This window comes from Aythya fuligula, chromosome 3 (assembly GCF_009819795.1).
Source record: "Aythya fuligula isolate bAytFul2 chromosome 3, bAytFul2.pri, whole genome shotgun sequence".
Lineage (NCBI taxonomy): Eukaryota > Metazoa > Chordata > Aves > Anseriformes > Anatidae > Aythya > Aythya fuligula.
This window is the reverse complement of record NC_045561.1, coordinates 72,221,493-72,244,384: the sequence shown is the minus strand read 5'-3', so window position 1 is coordinate 72,244,384 and position 22,892 is coordinate 72,221,493. Positions and strand designations below refer to the sequence as shown.

At 38.7% G+C, this 22,892-nt stretch overlaps 1 long non-coding RNA gene across 1 annotated transcript in view; it reads right to left on the bottom strand.

Annotated features, from left to right (window-relative positions):
* Nucleotides 1–4,091: 4,091 nt before the first annotated feature.
* The window catches only part of LOC116487746, a 40,305-nt gene continuing 21,504 nt past the window's right edge, over nt 4,092–22,892 (bottom strand). Inside the window, exon 3 of the long non-coding RNA XR_004253102.1 lies at nt 4,092–4,307. This is a non-coding gene — a long non-coding RNA (uncharacterized LOC116487746). The remainder of the gene's footprint in view (nt 4,308–22,892) is intronic.

The window sequence follows — 22,892 nt, the reverse complement described above, 5'->3', positions numbered from 1 at the left end:
TTTTGAGAACTTGAATGGTTGTAACATGCCATGAGTTTTAACGATAACTCTGACTTTTTCATATGATCTCCATTTCTTTCCAAAAGCCCCAGTGGGCCTGACTCCATGTGATATATGCTCCAGGACTGGAGTGTCATGCTATCTAAATATACATTTCACTTGACATCTGGAAATGGATGGTCACTGATCCAACATTTTTTCCATGTCTTCAAAGACTTAGGCCCAGATGCTGAATCATAATCCACATTCATGAGTGCATATTCTGCCCCTTCTTCACTGTCCAGCAAACCTGTTTTGTTTTTTTTTTTTTATTATTCTGTTATTTGAGTGCTTTCATTTGCAATCCATGAACTTTTAAATCAAAACTCTTGTCCTCATTCTGCATGTTAGTTTTTCCTCTTGCTTGAATTTGCTATGTAACAACTCTGCTTTACTATTCAGCAACCTGTGTTATGGAGAAAAAGTTCCATTAGCCTATTAAGAGTATAAGAGTATTATAAGTATTATAAGAGTATTATAAGTATTATAAGAGTATTTAACAGTATAAATATGGTCGTTTATTCTACTCACAGTGTGCCCTCCCAACAGCAGCATTTCGTGGAAATTTTGAATCTTTCCATGATAAACTTAGAGGGAATTCCCAGCTTCCTGTCTTAGATTCCAGGTCTCCTTAACATGGAGGCTGTACTAATGCTCTTTTGTACTAATGGACAAATGTGGATGATTTTAGTGTAAATGATGGCCAACCTATTAAGGCAGTGACTACAGAGCAATCAAAGACATGACTACTGTATTAAGTCCAGGTACACAACATACTCTTCAATCAACTTCTTGTCTGAGCTCCATGATATGGGGGTTGACTGATTGTACATGTAAAGCCTGTGTGGAAATCATTGCACTACACTGTAGTGAATTCTGTGACTGTAAATCAAATACGCCTCAAATCAGTCCTGAGTGAATATTTTGGACAGAGTGTATTTTTCAATATTTGTATAAATTACAATTGGACAACAGCTGCCTAAAGTAGTTTTATTAGTTTTGTTTGCTTATTTGTTATTAGCTTCATGAACTACTACTCTAAATTTCACTCATTGTATAACCCTTCTACAAACAAGCTGTCTTCTCAACATCAATGAGCAAACATTTGTCTTTGTTAGAAGAAGCTGTTGAATTAGATTGTAGAAAGACATAAACACACAAATCCAGATGTAGCACAAAGTATGTCCTATTTTTATACATTTTGATGAGCTTACTTTTGTTATTGTTTTTTTATTTCTCTAAAGAATGACCAGCAGAATATCTAGTAGTTCCAATATTTGCATCACTCCTTTGTGCTTCTTCTGTGGCTCCAATTTGCTGGACATAAACTTTTGTCTTATTCTCCCTTGTAGAAGTTCAGAGAATTCTGTTGCTGTCCCTTTAGGGTCTTAAAAAAACAACCCAGCCAATCAGAAAATGCAACACACAACTGTGATGAACTTGTACATGTCCACCCGACTGTTCTATGCACATAAAAAAAACCTGGCCACCTACACACTGTACCTGGTAGGGGTCCTCTTCCCTTGGTTCGAGTGGCTGCAGTTGTTTAGGATATACCCAAATCCAAACAATGGTCTTTCAAAAACATAACATAAATAAAAACTATAAATAAATAAACAACAAAATAAAGGACTCTTCTTAATCCTCATTATATGTATTTACATTAAAGATAGTGTGATAGCATTGTAAGTCAAAATGCAGTAGTGGCAGAAGATACAGGTCCAGAAAATTACTTTATTCCTACACACAATTCACAAGAATGGAAAACCACAAGTACTGTAGATATGCTTAGGTCAATCTAAAGACACAAAAGACTATGAGGCTTGAACTTTGGGATAAAAATATTCATGTCTGTATTGGTGTAGCTACAATCATGTAGCACAAATTATTGCACTGATGGCACTGATGATACAGTGTTATTATCCTGGATATTAATATATTATGATTGTATCAATCTGGTGTCAGAAAAACTCTGTCTGAGAGAGGATTTGTGTCCCTTTCTTATTGTTTGGTCTGCTTGAAGAGACATGCAAAACATCTAAGCATGTATCTTAGAGCGGAGACCACAAGAAAAAAACAGATGAAGACTGCAGAAATCAAGAGTTCAATCTATTAATAAATAATAATAATAATAATAATAATAACAACAATAATAAATCTGTTTCATTTCAGCTTAAGCAGGTTAAGAAGTTTACTGAAATATTATGCATTCACTCATGCCAAACCTTGTCAAAATAATAATATAACAAGCATCACATCTTAAATATATGTGACCTGAAATCATTGCATAAAATTCTGAACAGCAAGCCACGGACATACTGACAGATACAAATGTAAAGTAAAAGGAAGTTAATTCCCAGAATTATCATTGAACATCATAAACAACATTAAGTCCTTCTCTGAACAACCAAAGACTTCAGAGCTACTGTAAATTGTTCAAATTTGGGCATATTATGGAGTTTTTATGGCTTTGATATGAAAAAGTTTGTTTACTCCGGGCGAGATTCTGATAACCAAAATTTGAATAGTAATTCTCTCTTTGAGTAACCAGTTCCACATACCTGAACAGAAAAGACCAATTTGCTCCTTGGCACTGAGAATGTTGTTCATTCCACTTTTTTCAGTTTTCAGAGTTCTTTTCCACCAAAGTCTCAGAAAATTATTCATGAAACTGAAAAATCATCTCTACAGGACTGCTTGCAAAGATTCCACTCAGCATAAGCAAAGGTGACAAGATTTGGTTCTTTGTATAAGTCTAAAAAAATCACAGTGGCTATAAAGCAGCTATGTTTCTGCAGCAAGAATTATATGATGATTTTGTTACATGCAGTTTTTCATGGTGGTTAAGTAAATAAAAGGTTTACTTTGCATGTGATCGTTAGAAACTGTAAATCTTAGCTCATAAAAACAACCCTTAACAAATACAGTTTTGCACTAGCCAGGCAGTGCAGAAAATAGCATCTCATTAGCTGTAAATCTTGGCAGAAAGGAGAAACAGAGCCTGGGAGTCTTAACAACAGCTTCTGTGCACCAGCCATTAGATCATACTGAAAAGCCCAACAGGTCTAAAATTTGGTTGCGAAAGCCCACATAAACATTTTATTATTATATGATCATTTAATTACTCCAAAATCTATGGTTAGGGCTCATGCCAGCCTTGAAAAGATTAAAGGCTACATTTTAGGGTAATGAATTCTACTTATTTTTATTTTTGAAAACTTTATTAATGGGTTTTAAAAGGTGATATTCTCCTATTCAGACTTTCATTGCTTCCATGTTTGGCATGTTTTTCATGTGATATGTGCTAAGTAGGCATGGCATGCATTTTGATATGTGACTGAAAACAAGGTCCAGGCTGGTCTATGAAATTCCCTACATACCTCAACTTAGACACCTGCGAATGCATAAAGGCAGCCTTGTACAAGCCATTTAATGCCTTGCTCCTGCCAAAGTTCTCTCATGACAGAGTGATGTGGCATGGAGGGACCTTGTGCTTTTTCCATAAGAAAAGAAAAAGGAAAACAAAACATAAGTTCAACAAGCAAATGCCTATGCTTCCCCAAAACACAGCATCCCACATTATGGGAATCACACAATGCACAGCACTGGTTCAACCTCATGAGCTCCATCCAGAGAGATACTGGTGACAGGCCAAGAGTACCCCCATGGGCTGCACTCTACCAGATATTTTGGGGCTACACTTCTGAACCCACTCTGTCTATCCCTCTAGTGAGCTCGTGCATCAATCTGGAGTATCCTGAACCATCAGTCAAGGCTGCATGCCTCCTTTTTAAGGTGTTATGACATCAGAACTGAGCAGCTCAAATAAGCTGCCGGAACCTTATACTAAAACTCTAAAACTGTGATGAAAAAAAAAAAAAAAAAAAGGGTCTCTTTCTTGCTTCTATATTTTTTCAAGTCTTCTGAAACAGTTCCTCCTCATTCCAGATATATATGAGAAAATTAAAAACAGACAGGTAAAAAAAAATTAAAAAAATAAAAAAGACATTTACTTTATTTTAATAAAATGGTGAAAGTTGAAAATAGCAGATATTAAATCCATAGTATGAGGTAACAGACATTTGTTTTGCATAAAAATACTCTGGCATTTATAGCTCCAGAAGGCTCTCACCATGAGCTTTCCTGCTCTTTGCTTACGTGGCACCAAGGCCTCCTTCAGCTGTTGAAGATGTGCTGAATAGCAGACAAGGGGAAGATCTGTATCTTCTTTATGAAGTGGTCTGGGCAGCAAAAGAAGGATTTCTTTCCTATAATGAAAAAAAAAAAAAAAAAAGCAATGAACTAAATCTTAGAGAAAAACACCAGAAAACAAGATGTTAACAATTCTCTAATCCCCATGTTAGTGGTCTACATTTGCCATATGCCTTCATCTTAACCTATGGAATAATGTCAGGTGTTGTCAGCTGGGGTGTTAACATACTGCTTTTTCTCCTGTCTGGTTTCTACCAGGTCTGCCTGCTTGGAAAGGCCTGTCAGTAGAATCAGCTGGAAAATGAGCAAACAAATAAGAGAGAACAACATGAGGAAACAATACCATCTGGGTCATATTTCCTGAAGAAAATCTTAATAAATTCTGACTAAGTCAATTGCACCACACAGCTTCACTTCAGATTGGGAACTAGCTCAAGTTTTTAAACTTTTATATAGGTTCTTCCATATATATGGATCTCACAAAATAGTTCAGAATAATCTGTTACTTCCTTGTTACTGTCGCCCTATATGTGATCTTTCCTTCTAAAGTAACTAAAGGTCTTTTCTTATGTAGGGGATACCAAAGCAGGGTCATGAACCTTAACATTCATTCACCAAGCTCTCACACATATCAGTATGATACTCAAAGTAGCTGTTAATTATTTATTTTTGCCAAAATATATATATATATATGTTTTTAAGTCCATTTGCCTTGAAGAGAAATACTATCTGCACTATAATTAGCTCTTAAACGGCAACATTCAATAAACATGCACTAAGCAAGATACTTTGCCATCAAAAAAATATATATATATTAAAACACCTGGAAAAAAATTTCTTATCAAGATAGAAAAAGCAAGAAAGCAAGAAAGATAATTAAAACTAATCAGGAATATGGTAGATGTCATTCTCAAGAAGCAATAACCTAAAGACAGAAACAGATTTAATCTAACTAGGGAAATCAAACATGTCTGGTGTCTTTATAACAAATGACAAATAACAGCAATAGCCAAGGTTTGAACTGGGTCATATATTTTATTAAAAACCCATATGGCATGATGATCCACTATGAAAAATGTGTATAGTAGTGGTTTATGGCTGTGGTTCATACACTAACAAGATTTTCATTTACTTGAACATCTTCCATCATGTTCAGGACAAGAAAGTGTTTCTAACGGTCTCCTATTAGCAATTATTTTGGCATTATGATTAAAAAAGCAGCTCAATACAGCTCAAGCAATGTAATTTAATAAGATGAGCTACTTGTTTTTTGGTTTGGGATGGGTGGTTGTGACTGCCTGTTAAACATCAACATACCTCATACTGGACATTTGGAAAATTTGACTGATTGGCTGATGTCAAGTCCAAACTCAAAGCAATATCAGATGTGCTACTGTTCTGGGGCGATGTGGGAGCAAATATGCTGATTAAGTCTGGGAAAAAAAAAAAAAAAGAAAAAAAAAAAAAGTAATTTTCTACTTTCATGGGTGCCAGACAGCTCTGCATCAGATGGTTGGACAAAAAAATCCACATTCCCACATCGTGTCATGAGGAAGGTGCCTGCAGCATGGGTATTTATGAGTATGCACCAGTCCTCCATACAGAAAGTTCATGGTGCTCTGGGGATGAAACCAAGCAAAGTTTACAGATCAGCAACTTGTCAGCCCTATCCTCCAGCTGAAATTAAATGCAGATAAAATAAATAGAATGTTTTAAGGAAATGGAAATACCAAGTGCTGGAATTTCCTGGCTATATACAGCTGGATTTATTTCAGGCTCTGTGGACATGGAAAAAAACATGAGCTCATACTCCCCATATGGGAAATGTGATGTTGGTAAGGGAGGAAAACAGAGTTATAGTCCCTGTTCTATGGAAACTGCATGATTAACCAGGCCAAAGATGAGAAAATAGTCCTATCAAGAGCAGCTGCCCAGTTAGAGCTTGGAGAATAGCATGGGCACAGGTATGTACCCAGTAAGTAGAATGGATGAGGCTTTCTGGGGATGGTAGGAGGGGGGGGAGAAAATTAAGCCATGTGGAAGCAAGCTGTGCTGTGACCCTTGCCCTGGCTCTGTGTAGTTTTCTAATATAGAAGCAGATTATCTGACTTACTGACTCCAGTGTGCATTGAGGGGTCGACTTGAATTACAACAGGGATGAAATGTTCAAACAGGAGAATATCAGTGTCTGTGAGTGTAACAAGGAGTTGTCAGAAAGGGGATTTGAGCAAGGAATGCTGGAAGTGGGAAGTCAGAAGATTCTACACCCATGGTATCTCACATTCAGCACCCAAAATTAGTGGATGGTTTTTGTTTTAACCTCCATGTGTGTGGTTTCTCCATCTGTCAAACAGATGCTCTTCTTGCAGGATGTGCCTACCATAACCTTGTAAGTCCAATCTGTGGTGTGTTTTTGAAGCTAACCTTCCTGTTGCCCCCACTCACCATACTCCAGTTTGCATTCCTGAGCCCTGATGGGGCACAGATAAGATTTCTTTGGGTACAATTAAGCTGGGAATTGTTCTGCTGGTATCCCCACCTAATGCCCTCCAACTATTCATGGGTGTTCAAAATATGCTGCTGGGATACAGCAAACCACTGCAATGTGAGCCTTAGGCCCCCAGCATCGACTCTTTCATGTGGTACTTCACACTCGCTAACACAAGCACTGATTTCTGTAAAAATGATGCTACAAAGTGCTTGGCTGCAGCAGTGATGAGCAAGAGGAACCACTGGGCAGGAAGCTAATAGTCATTTCTTCAGTGCAAGGATTGTAAAGTGCAGAGTAAAAGCATCACATGCCAGACACGGGAAGAAAAATAAGTATTGCATAGCAGTGCTCGAATGGGCCACTTACACTTTCTGTGCACTGACTGAGGTGGGTGTCTTGGTGAGAAATCACATGCAATCATGTAACTAAAGACTGTCTTGAGGAATACATTCACGAGGTCAAATTAATGTTGCACAGACCACCTTAATTCTGGCATTTCCTAAGTCTCGAGTGTTTGACTTTACAACCTTAATAATGTTCTTTTAACATAGTTTTTGTATGTGTAATAAATTATATTCCCTTCTCAATTTCAGTGCTCTTCTCACCAGCAATGTTGTTGGACTCTGGTCCTTCAGTATGAAAACAAATATTGGAAATTATTGCTGTTATTATTGAAACCAGATGTACATCTCTCTGTGGCATTTATTTGTATAGTGTCAAACTCTAGCACGTTCAATTTCAGTGTAGTTATTGAATAAAAATGAGCAATAGAACTGATAGTGAAATGCCAGTGCTGGAAAGGCCTGGATGGCGGCTCTTTTCAGGAAACTTTGTAGTTTTCATTTCTTATGCACACAGTCACAACAATGAGTATGAGCAAAAATGACAAAATCACATAATCTCATCAATATAGAGTAATGGAAAGTAATGGTGGGCCAAGATGAAAGAATCTGGGCCCAAATGTGTTAGGCACTAAACCCACCCTGAAGCAGGCAGTGTCTTGTGCCTTATGGGTAAAAAAGTGATGTCTTTAGCAAACTGAAAACAGCAGAAGTGAATCACAGGCCTCACCCTCCTTTTATTTTATCTCAAAACTCAGACACATCCACCCTGAAGGACAGTATTTCTCACTATCTACTGCCAAATGATCCTTCAGTTTATGCTTCAGTTTTAGAGGTCTAAATTTTAGACATCAAGCATTAAGTTAGAAAAATCCCATCATGCCTTTTCTATGTTCTCACTGCTCATCCTGACTTCACCACAAGGAATAAGCTGCTTGACTGTATTAGAAAGCACTGAGTGGAGGATATATGCAGAGAACAAGCCCAGTGATTGTCTAAGAGGGTATAGGGTTGTGGGGTGACAAAAGACTTCCTTAGTTCTTCCTTGGAAAAAGAATACCAAAACATAGGCTACAGATCTCCTTCTCTTGAGATATTTAAGGCCCATCTGGATGCCTACCTGGGCAGCCTGCTCTAAGGAACCTGCTTTGACAGGGGGGTTGGACCTGATGATCTTTCAGGGTCCCTTCCAACCCCTTCAATTCTGTGATTCTGTGATCTCTACAAAAAGAACAAAATACAAAACTAGCATACCTATTTACATGTGAATGGTCAGCAATGCTGGGTAAGACAAAATAAAAACAATTCTTAAAAATAAAAAAAAATTATTGGAAGTAATAATTTTCAAAGCCTTAAATTAATATTACAGCTCCATGTTTAAGTACACAAAAATTAGGTAATCCCAAAACTAGACAAAACATGCATTGATTTGATCATTGTATATGCATTTTAATATGAACTTTGATTGTGTGTTCACCTTCATAATTTCATACAGGATTCCTACCTTGGTTAATACACATGGTGGAGGCTATGCTCAGGGCTATGCTGGCAATGAGGTTTGTGGAAGGGTTAGGTCTGTAGAATTAGTGAGCACTCAGAGCTGTAACTGCAGCCTAGGATTGTCTGTGTCCTGGATGTGCATCATGAAAGATAAAGACTGTAAATTAGTCTGTGGGTTTCTTGGGCTGGATAACTAGTCTTATACATTTGGGGCTTTAACTGTTATGTCACTTAGGTGTCTTCTCACAAACCTGGGTGCCAGTACGCTTTCGTCTCAGAGAGCTATCATGAAAAACAATTTATTAGTGGCTGTATCTCCCTTATGCATTGTAGTAGAATGGTGCAGTAAAACCAGCTGAAAGATTAAACACACATAGAAAGCATGCGGTTAGAGAGATGCAGAGTAATATATTCCCATTCTCTGTGACAAGAGCAAAAATAATTATGGCTCCTGTTTACCAAGAGTTTTTGCAACTTTAACACATCTCCTACATACACTTATTACAGTGTAAGCATCTGTACAATTTCCAGGGTCATGCAAAGCACTCTCTGGTGTCAAAAATCTTTCAATCTAAATAAACAATATGTATAGCGATGGCTGAACAAAGCTCTATATGTATGTAAAAGCATCCTTTCAATTAATGTATGTTAACCACTGCTACAAATAAATTACTCCCAACTTCATCATTCTTGAATACCTACGGAACATTTTTAAAAACCCTAATGTTTCTGGACAAGGCACTGCCAACCAGTTTAACCAGAAAATTCTCATCTTCTTCTCATTCATCTACTGACCAGCCTTCCATGTTGTGCCACACCAGTGGTGTTCACTGGCAGCCTCACAGAACTTGTATTTGGGAGGGACCAAGACTTGCTTTGTCAGTCTTATGTCTCATTCAGGAGAGCAAGGGCAACCTATTGATTGACTGATTTCATTTCCATCCTCCTGACATTCCTTGGATTTCTTGCAGCAGAGATCAGACACCCCTCTCAGAAACCAATTTGGAATTTTAACAAGACTTCAGAGAGAAACTAGCTTAAAACAACATGGACTTTCATTGGCAAGCTACTCCCTGAGTATATCTGACAACTCTAAGTGGAGGCAACATCTGAAACAAAGAAGAATGACCAGTTATTTATTGACAAAAAATGCAATCTTCATGGCCACTTCAAAAGCATTTTACTGTAACCTAAAATGTCCATCTGTGGAGAGGTTTGAAAGAAGAAAATAAAATTCTTTTTGAGTACAGCTATAAGGAAAATGTGCCCTGTTAGTTTATAAAGCTTTTGATTTTACAGTGATTAATCAGATTTATGCTGTATATATAATATATGACCTTAATGCACAGTATAGGGGGAACCCTTGTAATAAAACACAATTATTATTTTTTTTTAATATTGCAAAAGGATACTATTTTTACTGCAATATGCATCTTTGCCAATGGAAAATAGTGGGAAGGAAAAAATATATTGTCTGGCACTGGTTGCCATAGCAGCAAGCTGAAGTTCAAGGAGAAGTGGAGAATCTGAATTCTGTGGCAAGGTAATGAATTTAGCATCTACAGGAACAGAAATGGATTTTCTGTCACAGCCTGTAAATCAACGGCAGGAAACTAACATGCTGGAGATATTTTGGAATGCTTTCTATCTGCTTCTGATGTATGAAAAGTGTATCAAAATTATTTCTCAGGGCTTTGTCTTCCAGGGCCTTCCCTTTCTTTCTGTTCAGACCAGTGCACTTAAAAACATACTCAGTGAAGCTGATGATTGTTACTGAGACAAAGGAAAAAGCCTTGCAGTTTTCTCAGCAGCCCTCTGAAGCCAGGAGGCATCGCCCTCCTCCAAGAACACTGCTTTCACACTCTGACTTTTCACAATGCACCAACGTTTCAAAGGTCAGCAATGAGTTACATGCATCCAGTTGTCCAAGTCTTTTTTTTGAGAAATTTAGTTTCCTTACATAAATACATGATGCAGGCTTTCAAAGGGAGTGGACACGAAAATATCTGATATAACCAGCTCAGCAATAGGGACAAGCATGATGGCTTTTCAACATGTCTCTTGAAAGGAAAGAGGAGATGGAGTTCAGATGCTGAACTGGTGTTCCTTGATCAGTGCCTGCAAATAGCCAGTCTGTAGTCTCGATAAGGATTTGGGGGAACAATGCCCATGCCTCAATTAAATCTCTAGTCAGTTGCCTCTTGATCTCTTTCAAATATCTTCTTGACATCCAGAATAGCTTTGTCCTTGGACTCAATAATTTTGGCCCAGCAATACAGACAGTATCAGTGAGAAATGTACAGGGCAAAAAAAAAAAAAAAAAAAAGGCTTGCAACAGTGGAACTCAGCTAGCATTCTTCATGCTCTACATGCCATTAAAAAGTGAAAAAATAAATAGCTTTCCTTTCTACTTCTGTTCCTGGAGCAGATGGAAAACACTCTGGGGAAAGGTAGGAAAAAATTATCTTAAATAAAAAGAAGAATTATAACAATACACTACAGTTAATTATGTATAATGGGCTTCATTCCCAGTAAATCACACCCATGTAGCTCTGATATAATTCTTCCAAAGTCAGTGAAGATGAAGCAGTGTAAAATCAATGTGAGCAGAAAATATAAAATGCAGTGGAAAAAAAAAATAAGAGAAGTAGGTATTAAATATATATATATACATTTCTCATACGGATGTCTTCTGAATAAGACACAGGAATGCACTCTGACCCTGTTACTTCAGAGGGTGCATATGGAAGATCCATTATTTCTGTATATGCATTTTGCCTACCAGCAATGAAACTGAATACTAACTAAACATGAAATAACAGTTCAGGAGTTAAAACATTTCAAAGAATTAATATAAAAATAAAATAAAATAAAATAAAATAAAATAAAATAAAATAAAATAAAATAAAATAAAATAAAATAAAATAAAATAAAATAAAATAAAATAAAATAAAATAAAATAAAATAAGCGAAATATAATTTGCTGATTGTGACTAATTCTTGTTCAAATCCTTTTTTTCTTCTAGAGTAAAAGCATGACCATAGGCAGCATAAATTTCCCTGGATTTGCATTTGTAACCTTCTCTGAATAAAAATAAAAATCTGTTAAATAAAATATCTAATATCAAAGCCATGTACAAAGATGTTCATTAGTTTTCCACAAATTCCAGAAGATAATCCCATCTTAGCCCCTCTGAAAGAAAATAAACAGTATTTCCATCATGATGGTGCTGGTCATCAGCTGAATTTAAGAGTGGTTATCAATTCATATCAAAACAACCAATGAAATTTTTCAGCTCACACAATTATTGGGTCCTGAGATTTTTGTTGATCTGTTGCCATTCAGAAAAGAAGAGAGGAAAGGCAAATACAAAATTCAAAAGCACTTCAGTTCCATTTTGGACATCTGTAGAATTGAAGATGTGTTAAATCTAATAGCTACAGCTCTTATCCTTTCTTACTCCTCTAACAGAAATCTCTCAAAAACTTTGGTCCCCTTGTGCTGTTATAAATACATTAATAGCTGATAGCTTAAGTTTCAGATCTGACATCTTTCATTTAAGATAGGAGTCCTTCCAGGACACAGAACAGGATGGTGTTGCTCAGCATGGGTTTTGGTACAGCAAGCAGGTTTCTGCTTAGGAGTCCTTAGAAAGCAAGTCACTTTCCTGTTGAGATAAACCACTGCAACAGCAGCTTGAAGACTGTGGGATTTCCTTACAAAGACCAGGCATTTGTTTTCCCTTAAAGAAAGGTGGCTCCTGACTCAGGCAACAGCTTTTCTGCAATAATGGCCTACCGTGTTTCTGCTGATTTTTTCTGTAACTGTAAGTAAGCACGAGGATAGTAGGAAATCATTATTTCAATTACTACTCCTGCCGTGAATGTAGGGCTCTCTCTGTCTGACAAATAGTGCATGATTTTCATTTACATAAGCTCCTTTTGGAGCAGAAAATAATAAATATCTTTTTTTTCTTTTTCTTTTTCTTTCCCACTCTTGCCTGTACAGAGTATTGAAGCCACTGGAGTAAATGAAGCCACATACAACAGCGTTCAGAACAGACCCTTTCTTTCCGACTCCACAGTACTTCTCAATCCTCTTCCACTTGCTGGACAGGCAGGTACATAGGATGATGAGAAGGACAGAATAATCAGATAACATAGGCACATATGTCTTACTTCTCTAAAGAAAGGGAATGAACATTTAGAAAGGGAGTATCTTGCCTTATACTCTGGCCAAGCACTGTCTGCTCTGTTAAAGCTGAGGTGAGGAAGTTCAGTTTATAAAAAATATCCAGCTGCAATGACAGAAGGCAATTTCAGTCCCCTTCCCTGTAGTCAGCAATGGTGGGATCACATACGTGTTGTCCACGTGCTGGATCATGACCATAGTCCATTCACATCTGAGCTGATGTGTTCTCTCATTTAAGTTAAATGAAGAGCAAAAGTCTTCTCCCATGTTCTGGGTCACTTCAGGACCAGGAAGAATCCATCCTCCACTGATGGATTAGTTCATTGCCCTAACCAGTGGGAAACAGAACACCAGTCACTCAGAAAAACAGTTAACTGTAGTAGTGACACTGTGATCTGACCAGGATATGGGTCAGCAGCCTGCTCTTGCAGGGATCTGCTGTTAACAACTGGAGAGCTACAGCTAGAAATATTTCTCCAGTCTGATAGATGTGTTAAGTAGTTTCTGGGTGCACTTTTATTTGAATCAGTCCCTTCTAGACAAATAGTGGTTTTATGCAAAGTTACCAATATCCAGCAGGTGCATTCCATTTGGGGTTTTAAAGAAAATCTTAAAGCCCAATGATTATGTCACATCTTTCAGAGTTATCACTACAGTAACTTTTGGTTGGGATTTAAGCTGTGAATTGTTAAGTGCCTTGTTAAATTGTTAAAATCTGTCATTCATTTACTCTTGCCCTCTCTTCACCTAGATGTGCTGTGAACCACTGAGATAAACCAATACGTATAAGGGAAAAAAGGCAACCACTCACTTTTCTGCAAGATCCATCCATGTTTCACATCATAGTGTGACTGCACAAACTGACATGGATCAACTGCTGGAGCAATTAAAAGGGTGGGAGCTTGTGGTATTGTCACCAAACACACTGTCATGTCAAACCACAGCCTCAGGCAAAGGACTGAAGGATGTGATTGGGACCCAGATCTCTCTCATCGTGACTGAGATTTCCAAGAAGTGTGGAGGAGGCTACATGCCTTCCTCCAAAAGCTCTGTGAATCAACCCCAGGACATTCTTTTCATATCTTAACAATAAAAAAATAAAATAAAATAAAATAAAATAAAATAAAATAAAATAAAATAAAATAAAATAAAATAAAATAAAATAAAATAAAATAATAAAATAAAATAAAATAAAATAAAATAAAATAAAATAAAATAAAAAATAAAAAATAAATTAAAAAAAAAAAAAAAAGATCATTTTCTGCTGGTTTGGGGTTTTGTTTTGTTTTTATTTTGGATGTTCTGTTTTGTTCTGTTGAATTTATATGTATCTTTCCACTTTTTTTTTTTTTCTTGGCTTCATTTATCAAGGAAAAAGCCTTGCTTATGTGACCCCTCCTTTGAAATATCTGTCTTTGACTAGCTCTGTAACAGTTTCACAGCTCATTAATTCTTCTATGCAAACTTATTTATGAGCACAAATTATTCCCCCTTCCTATCAGTTCTCTACAGAAAGTAGGGGAGGAGAGAGCTGGCACTGGAACGAGTCATTGCAAGAATGTTTGGGCTCCATTTGCAGCTTTCAGGAAAATAACTTGCATGTTTGTTCTGTCCTCATTCACCTGAGAAATATACATTTGTGCTGGTAATTCCATTGAAATAATTACTGTCTGAGGAGCCAAAGCCTGTTATCTAGCCAATTCCCCTCACAAGCCATAATGCACAGCTGCAAAGCTCCAGGAGGGCATTGAAAGGCATCCTGAAACTTCATGGTAGTGACAGGAGAGAAAGCGAGGACACCTGGCCCTTCTGGCATCCGCTGGGGAACAAACTTCTTATGTGCAGGGAGTGGGGAAGGGTGAGGAGAGACAGGGTTACAGTGGGCTTGTTTGTACTTCCATCTAATCTTTAATCACCTCAAAGGCATCCTTGTGATCTGTTGATTTTTTGAACTGTTGGAGATGGCAGAGAAACCGGGAGTTAATAGCCTTCTGGGTTCCTACTGGATTCTGGATGCTGAAGCAAAAGTCTGTTTTCTTTCCTTTTGCTCTTTGCTCCTTCCTAGGGCAAATTCCTGTCTTCTTCCTCTTGAAAGGAGCTTTCTTTACAGGAGGATCAGTTTATCTCACTTTCCAGGATGACTGTTCCCACTGCCCAGAGTACCTCAAAGGTCACTCAGCTGCACAGAGTGCTGTGGTGCACTGCATGAGTCAGTGCTACTCCTGGAGGTCTCAAAGCTGTGCACGTATCCTCTTGCCATTCCCGGAAAGACAGAAGCAGACTCAGAAAGCTCAGTGGAATTTTATCTCAGAAATCTCTTCTAAACATTCTGCCCACACCAAGCATGCCCTGCACGTATGCAGAACCAGGGTAGCAGAGCAGAGCAAGCAACATCCCCGCAGAGCTCATTATCAGCACTCCCAGCTTGTCACTATGTAGGACTGCTTCACTATCATTCTCTTCGTTGGCAAGGACAGTCTAGGAGCAAGGCATGAGAGCAGTGGGTAGGGATGCTCGCACTGCTCCTGTGAGCTCAGAGGTTCCCAGACATGCTGATGATGATCCAAGAGACATGGTTCATGTTGTAGAAGACCATCCATCAGAGAAGGCACACACAGACCCTCGGACTAGAGAATAAGGGTAGAGGCATGTCACCAGAGGCACAAAGCTGAAAAAGAGGTTTCAGCTCTGTCATCTGCTAACAAATGATTGATTGGCTTTGAAACTTAATCTTCTTTTTATCTAGTTCATACACATGTGGAAGATGGTTGCAAATAACATCTTTTTACCAAGAAGACTTTTACCACCTTCTGTCATAATTTCAAATGGCATCTTTAAGAACACAACAAAGCTACATCTTTCAATGAGCTTCAACATTTTAACTCCTGAAATATGGACAACCACGTATAATTTAACAGGAATACAGATTTCCCACTGGGTTCTTTCTGTAGCACTCACTTTATGGGGCAACCACTTGAAGGAAGGCAGTTTGACATGCTCTGTGCAAAAGCATCAACATTAGACCTCTGCTCAGAAAGCAACATTGCCAGAGCCTCTCAAACCAACCCAGAATGCATCAGATTGTGAGAAGACTGCTTACACTGAATGATTAAACCTTTACATTAGGTGAGAACAAGACAAAATCTTGGATGTCTTAGTCTCTGCTTGACACAAAAGGCAAGAACTACTGATTTAAATCTAATGGTGTAAATCTGAAGGATGTCTGCTTGCCTACTGTTTTATAGACTAATGGACTACAGCTGTTATCATGTTCTAGAGGAGCCCTGGGCAGAGATCAGAGGGTATATGTATGGTCCTACCAGCGCAGATGTCATGTGCAGTCAGTGGAAACTTAGTCAAATACATTGTAATTGCTAAAGTAATTAAAGCTCATTACTGAAAGTAAACATTATCGCCAAAGTTAGCACTCCTGAAGGAGTAAGTGACATTTCTCATTTATTCACACTGGAACCAAAAGAGTTCGTTAGGGCACAGATGAACTCTGGGCTGGCAGATGTGGAGTATTTTAATGAGAAACTAGTTACAAGAGGTGGTTAATATGTTTATATGTGTAAATTGAGAAAATAAAAATAAATAAATAAATAACAAAAAATACAAAAAATAACAACAACAAAAGAATACAGTACAGGAAATGAAATGTCTTGAGGAGAGGAGGGGAGAGGAGAGGAGGGGAGAGGAGAGGAGAGGAGAGGAGAGGAGAGGAGAGGAGAGGAGAGGAGAGGAGAGGAGAGGAGAGGAGAGGAGAGGAGAGGAGAGGAGAGGAGAGGAGAGGAGAGGAGAGGAGAGGAGAGGAGAGGAGAGGAGAGGAGAGGAGAGGAGAGGAGAGGAGAGGAGAGGAGAGGAGAGGAGAGGAGAGGAGAGGAGAGGAGAGGAGAGGAGAGGAGAGGAGAGGAGAGGAGAGGAGAGGAGAGGAGAGGAGAGGAGAGGAGACTTCATCCATAGGAAGACACCAAAACTTTGCAGTCTCCACCTAAAGTTGTAGAATCAGAGGATTAGAGGAATAGGACAATAAAGTTGTAGAATCAAAGGAAGGGAACCACAAGAATCCTCAACTCGATTTCATGGTTCTACGCAGGACCACCCAAAAATCAGACCATATGTCTGAGAACACCGTCCAAACACTTATTGAAATCTGGCAGACATGGTGCTGGGGAGGCTTCCCTGAGGAGCCTGTTCCAGTGCCTGACCACCTTTTCAGTGAAGAACCTTTTCCTAATACCTAATCTGAACTTCCTCTGATGCAGCTTCAGGCCATTTCTTTACATTCAAGTTTACACAACCAAGGGAATTAAAAGCACACAGTAGAAGTGGAGACTATTTTAGCTCCACAAAAACTATGCCTGCAACAGCCCTAAGTGGCAAAACAATTTCAGGTTTTTTAGAAGAATATTTTTCAGTGATTGACCAGGTGCATATCTTGAGTGATTTATGTTTACCTATTACAACACACAGGCAAAAGGCGATCATATCGTCATACGCAAGTTTATCCTCCCATTGTCCCATTCTGGATTCCCAGTTCTTTCAAATCTGAGTATTGTGACTATACTTCAGAGAAAAGAACCTTTTTCATCTTTGACAGAAAATGAAGTGTGTTTCTGAACCCTTTCTTTACAGTATTCTATAAGGTTGTAGATATTTTTATATTGAATATATTCTTATATAATTAGATTCCCTCTAAACCCCAGAAAGCTCTCTTTAAAAACAAGAAAAAAAATAATCATCTGAAATCAGTCCATTCAAACTCTTTGTTAAATTAACCATTTATCAAATGGTTATGGCATTTCATATATCATATGGCATTTAGTGCAATTAATGCACTAACAGAGGTCAGAGACACACTGCCCTGGAAATGAAGGGCTTGCTTTGACAGCATTTCCTCATGGAAGGAATCCTCAAAGTAGTACAGGCAAGGCTGACCATGGGGCTGTGTAGTACATGAATGTATGGATTTGTGTTGATGTAATCTTACTGTTGCAACTGGAATATGTCACTGATGCCTGGTTTCAGGAAACGAGACTTTTGCTTTCCATACACTGTCATTTTGCTACTTGTGCCCTAAAAGAGGTACTGTCAGTGCAGATAGTTCTTTATTCAAAAAGCAAACTTAGAAAATCATGTACTCTCCAAGAGAGTAAGTCGAATTTGATCTCATGTTTTGATTATGTATTCTTCATACTGTCTAGTTAAGTTGTGTGTCTGAGTCAGAACATTGTCACAGGTCCAAATTTTCTTGTTATATGTTGTCTTTCACTTTATCCTAAGAACAGTATGGTTGGTCAGTTTTGATATTGATTTTGATGGATTTGCATCTACTGATGTTCTCAAAATGTACTTTTAAGAATGTAGACACAACGATGTGTTAATATATATTTTTTGCAAGTGGAAAAATAAGAGCACTACTATGCCATATTCTGCAAGACTAAATGTTGAAGAGAGATAGTGTGTGCCTGTTGACAGCTTAGAAAGGCTGTGGAGCAGTGGAGTCACAGCTGGAAGCCTGCCCAGATTTCCCACCAGGAGAAGAGTCACAAGCTCAGTGGCACCTGTGGATCAGCAACACATGAAGTCCTATGTGAGCCATTAATTTAGCAAAGAAGGATGTTTTCGCCTATTTTGTGAGCTCTGTAGTTTGGCTTTGCAGAGATGAGAACTAGGGATGTTTGCAGAGAGTGTCTACCCAAACCAGCCCCTAAATTGTCTGGTCTAAGATGAGGGAGATTTTTTTTTCAGACTGAAATAGAACAAATTGGTAATTTTTGTTTCCCAGACACTCTTTTTCCCACATGCAGAATTCTTTTCTGTTCCATTAATTGCAAACTCAAGGCATTTTTATACTATAAAAGCAGTACTGGAAATAGATAGTTTGACTGAATCACTGGATCACCACAATGGCTAAGCAATAAAGAGAAGATTAAATAAATTCATGAATAATGCATTATACCTTTCTTTGGTTGGCATTTCAGCTTTTTTATTATTAACCAAAACAAGTAATTTGTTATCCATCTTTGCTTGAGTGAGGGAAATAAGTGGTCACCAAAGCACAAGGGAAAAGAGATTGTAAGCCATTTAATGATTCCTTTCAGCATTTTTTCTAAGTACATAGTTCCTCAGAAAACCACAGTTTTGGAATTGAATCACACTGAATTGAGATATTCCCCAAGAAGAACAGCAGATGTGAGGGAGGGTGACATAATTTTGTTTTACCACATAGCTTGGGCCTTGGTGCCGAGCACTGCAAACAGGGACTATTTGCATCCCAGGTTAGCAAGAGGGCTGGGACTGTGAAGTATAAAACTGCAAAATGCACTGTGTTCACAGATTCTATAAAAACACATAATGGATTGCTCCCTGCCTGTCAGTCTACCTATTTGGTCACTTTTAATTAAAGTATGGGTTTATGATCCAGTAGAGTCAGGTCACAACTCATAACAAAGACTTTAAAGCAGTTATGCTCAAAAATGAGATTTGGTTTTAGAAGAAAAATATAGTAATGGAGTATGACAGGGTCTCATTGTTTATTTGATCTTTGCCTTCTATGCTGAGAGGGCTGATAAGAACCTCTCCTGTGAACATGGTGGCTCTTGACATGAAGGCATCAGTACCTGCCCTTGCCAAGCCCTGGGCTGTTCCTTTCTGGTGAGTAGAAATATATTAACTGCCTATTCTTACAAGGGTTCACATTTTCTCTGCACCCACTGAGAAGCCTTAAAGTCTGAAGGTCACTCCAAATTATCTTTAAATATTTGTTCTTCTCTCCATCTTTCAAAACAGTTATGAAAGCTTTCTGTTTTGTTTTGGGTTCTACTTCAACTCATATAGCAATCCTTCAGTGTAGAAATCCTCATGCCCAAATCATCAAAGATGTAAATGCTTGAATCTCACTGACTTCAGCAGGAGTTCAGAGACTAAATAGCTCCAAGGGTTCAGGGCTTTTTCTGCGCACCCTATTTATATCTACGTGTCTCTACCCTAAACCTGCTCTGTTGATAGGAACATCGGCACATCAGCACAAAGCCTTGGAGCACATTCAAGAGGTGGGAAGCACATGCATCTGGGAGAGTGCACCATGTCCTCAAATCTCAGAGCCTCAGCACTGTCCCTGGCCCATCTGCACGTCCCTCCTCACTGTCTTTTTCCCAAGAACCTCCTCTGGGAACCATATTCCTGCTGGCTGCCTTGGTTTGCAGCTGCAAAAAAAAACAGCCCTGGGAAGGGGTTTTGGCAATTTACAAGCTGCTTGGCCTTCCTGTTGTTAATTCCCAGTGTAGCAAAGAGACCATCCACAAGGACAGGAGTTAAACAGTCCATGAGTAGCATCTGCTCTCCATATCAGTGTCCTTCCCCAACCTGGAATACCCATGGAAGAACAGATCGAATGGAGCCATGAGTGGGGAGGCTCAGGGAAACAAAGTCCAGCCGATAACCTCAGGCTTGGGTAGTGCCTGTAAAACTCATGTCATTGAGTCCCATCCTACGTGCCCTGCATATCTGTAGGTCCCTGTATCTCCTGCATATGCAGCTTCTCTCCGCAACTACAGACATGAACTGCGATCACCTAACCTGCTGTGTTTTGGAGCTTGGGCTCATAAAGCAGAGTGGGGTCTGGATTCTCAGAGCTGCTTAGGGAGCATGTCTCCCCAGAGGTCACTCCCTGAGGTGTCATGCTTCCCTTGCACCCCTTTCACTCCCCTCTGCTCAGACCTGCCTGCCAGCACTGTACTAGGCATTGGAAAAAAAAAAAATTCTTTGAGAGACCTGCTCAGGAAGGCTGATTTCTTATTTTTCAAGGAAAGAGAGTACAATGAGAATAGTAAATGCAGGGGAGTTCTCACTGGTGGTTGCAATGTACTTAAGATATTTTTAGATGAAACATAGGCCTCAATCTTCCTAAAGATAAGCAAAATTTTCAATCGGTGTATTAATTCAAAAGGTAACAACAAAATAGCACCTGAGGAAAGCGATTTGGTATCCAAAAAATAACTGAAAGAGATGGAAGAAAGTGCACCAGAATACTTGTTTTATTTTTCTCCACAGACTTTAATGATTATAATAACAATATCTGATTCTGATGGAAAACTTTTTATGCACATAGCTAAAGCATTTTATGAGAACGGGCCCATACAGAAGAGGAAATGGCTTTTTTTTTCTGGTGGTATATGGCTTAAAATGCAGTTCACTCCCATCCTAAGACTGTATTATCTGAGACTCAGTCTAAAAGAAGTAAGTCTTGCCCAAATCTCCATAAAGCTGAAAAAGACTTTGAGAATTCTAGCAGAGAGATTGCCTAGACAATCCATGCTTGGTTTTGTGCAAAGCCTGATTCACCCTGCCCCAAGTCTTCAGTTGCAGATCGTTGTCTGGCAAGGCAGGATGTGCTCAGCTATGCATTTGGAGCTCTGTGCGGATCTGAACTTTTCTGCATTAAAAACAGACTTTCTCGTGATCTGAGGGGCGGAGTGACCCTGGAAAAGTTGGATGATCTCCTTTATTTATATAGAAATATCGTAAGCTGCTTACCAGATGGACTTGTTTGCAAGCTTGCCCACTTCTGACATGAATCAATTAATTTACAGGGAGATTTTCTGGAAACCAGTAACCCAAGAAACAGAACCGATGGGATACTAGTACTGCCACCTGGTGTAGGCTCTGACCATTGCAGGTGGTTCCTACAGAAGCTTCATATTTTAGTAGCACTAATGAGGAACATGGAAGTTATTAACAGAGTAAATACTTCAAATGGCTGCATGCTAACATGATGCAAAGGAAATGGTTATCCTGTTACCCTTCTAGCCTGTCCTTCAAACTAAACATCTGCAGGAACAGAAATACCCTTGGATCTAATTTATAAGTGGACTTTCATATCACACAGTCACTATTTCAGTGCTAAATCATAACCCCTTATAGGAAATTTTGGGAAAGAAAGGAAACATTGAAGGAAAAATGTGGAAGACAAGAAGATTTAGTGAGTCAATGGTTCCCCTGGAGGAGAATGACCCAGGAAAAATGAGCAGAAACCTAAAGCATCAGGCAAGGTGACCAGGCAGATGTGCAAGAAAGATCAGCAAGCCTAAAGGGAAACAGCAGAAAGCTTGAAAATTGCTTCATGTTTTTTCACCTTTAAGGTTCACCTAGGTATTTTTTTCTACTCTTAAGCAACACCCTCTCATTGGAAAATTCTGTTAAAAGCAGAGATGGTGATCAACAGATTACTGATCTTCCAAACAAATGTCTGAAAAATTGTTTGCAGGAATGAGCACTGCCAAGGAAAACAAGAGGGCTGTATCATTATGGGGCCAGGGACACAAAATACACCTCAGTGTAAAAGTTTGCAACCCTTCCACCTGCTCTCCCTGTCCTGTTTGTCCATTCCACACATGCACAGGGGTGGAGATAACCATGAGCTCACTTGAAGCAAGGCTCACTGCCAGTGTGGAGCTCTCTGGAGTACTGCTAGAAGAGCGTAATCCTCTGTTTTGGACATTTCACACCAAAATTCAAGCAGGCATAACCAATTCAAGAACTAGGGAACATCTGACTGCATTAGTAGGATCAGTGAAAAATAAAAACAGAGGAACAGCAGAGCAACGAATCACCCTGTCCAAGGATGCTCAAAGTTAACAGGAGTTCAAGAGAAGACTGCACAAATACCCCCTACAAATTGCCAGAGAACACAAAGCTTGCAGGTCTTGTCCAGTCCAGCAAAGCAAATTACCACACATTCTGTGCTACCTAGTCTAACATCTCAACTCCAGCATTGTATAGGTGCTTTAAAAAAAAAAAAAAAATCCAGAAAACATATCAGAAACTATCGTGCAGTCCTCCAGAAAAAATAGAATTAAACTTGTTTGACTTAATAGAGGCACAATTTAATCCCACTCTAATCTTGGCCATAAAACTCAGCATACCCATCATGTCAGAATATTAGAAGATATGTTTGTTTTTTTGTTTGTTAGTTTGTTTGTTTTTCTATGCTGATAAATATTAGGTTTGAATAGAAATAATATTGTTTCAGAAAACTGACCACTATACCATAATTTTGCAAAATCTGGTTACAGCCAGGTTTTCCAAAACTTTATGTGGGCCTGGAAACATCCTC